The sequence below is a fragment of the Nematolebias whitei genome, chromosome 6 (genome assembly GCF_014905685.2).
Source record: "Nematolebias whitei isolate Nwh7 chromosome 6, NemWhi1, whole genome shotgun sequence".
Lineage (NCBI taxonomy): Eukaryota > Metazoa > Chordata > Actinopteri > Cyprinodontiformes > Rivulidae > Nematolebias > Nematolebias whitei.
Genome location: NC_056503.1, coordinates 7,899,003 through 7,900,192, shown reverse-complemented (window position 1 = coordinate 7,900,192; position 1,190 = coordinate 7,899,003).

Genomic DNA, 1,190 nt, shown 5'->3' with positions numbered 1-1,190 from the left:
AACTGACAACTAATGAAAACTCCAAATCCAAGTATCTCAAAAAATTAAAATATTACTTAAGACCAATAAAAAAACAAAAACATTTTTTAGAAATGTTGGTCAACTGAAAAGTATGAGCATGTGCATCACTAAATACTTAGTTGGGGCTCATTTTGCCTGGATCACTGCAGTAATGAGGTGTGTCATGGAGTCGATCAGTCTGTGGCACTCTTCAGGTGTTATGAGAGCCAAGGTTGATCTGACAGTGGCCTTTTGCTCTTCTGAATTGTTGGGTCTGACGTATCACATCTTCCTCTTCACAATACTCCATAGATTTTCTATGGGGTTAAGGTCAGGCGAGTTTGCTGGCCAGTTAAGAACCGGGATACCATGGTCCTTAAACCAGGTACTGGCAGCTTTGGCACTGTGTGCAGATGCCAAGTCCTGGTGGAAAAAGAAATCTGGATCTCCATAAAGTTGGTCAGCAGCAGAAGCATGAAGTGCTCTAAAACTTCCTGGTAGATGGCTGCATTGACCTTTGACCTCAGAAAACACAGTGGACCAACACCAGCAATGACGGAGAATGTGGAGGGGCATTAATTGTGTCTAACAGATTATAAAAGAAGGAGCGAACAATGCCCCAAAGACCCAGCACTGCCTGATGCCCTCAACAGGTTCTATGCACACTTTGAAGACCCAACAGACCACCCAGCACCAGACTCACCTCACCTCTGGATGAAGAGCTTCTCAGCATGACCTCAGCCGAAGTAAGGAGTACTTACAGGATGACTAACCCTCACAAGGCAACCGGCCCAGACAACATCCCCGGGAAGGTGCTGAAAGAATGTGCTGATCAGCTCTGCGAGGTGCTGGCAGACATCTTTAACACCTCACTTACCCTTGAGACAGTTCCCACCTGCCTGAAGACTGCCACCATCATCCCAGTCCCAAAGAGCTCTACAGTGACTGGTCTGAATGACTATCGGCCAGTAGCCCTCACCCCGATAGTCGTTAAATGTTTAAAAAAAACTGGTCATGACCCACATCAAAACAACCATCAACATCAACGAGGACCCTCATCAGTATGCATACCGCGAGAACCAATCAACAGAGGATGCTATCTCCTCTGTGGTCCACACTGGAGCAGAAAAACTCTTACGTCCATATGCTCTTTGTGGACTTCACGTCTGCCTTCAACACCATGATCCCCC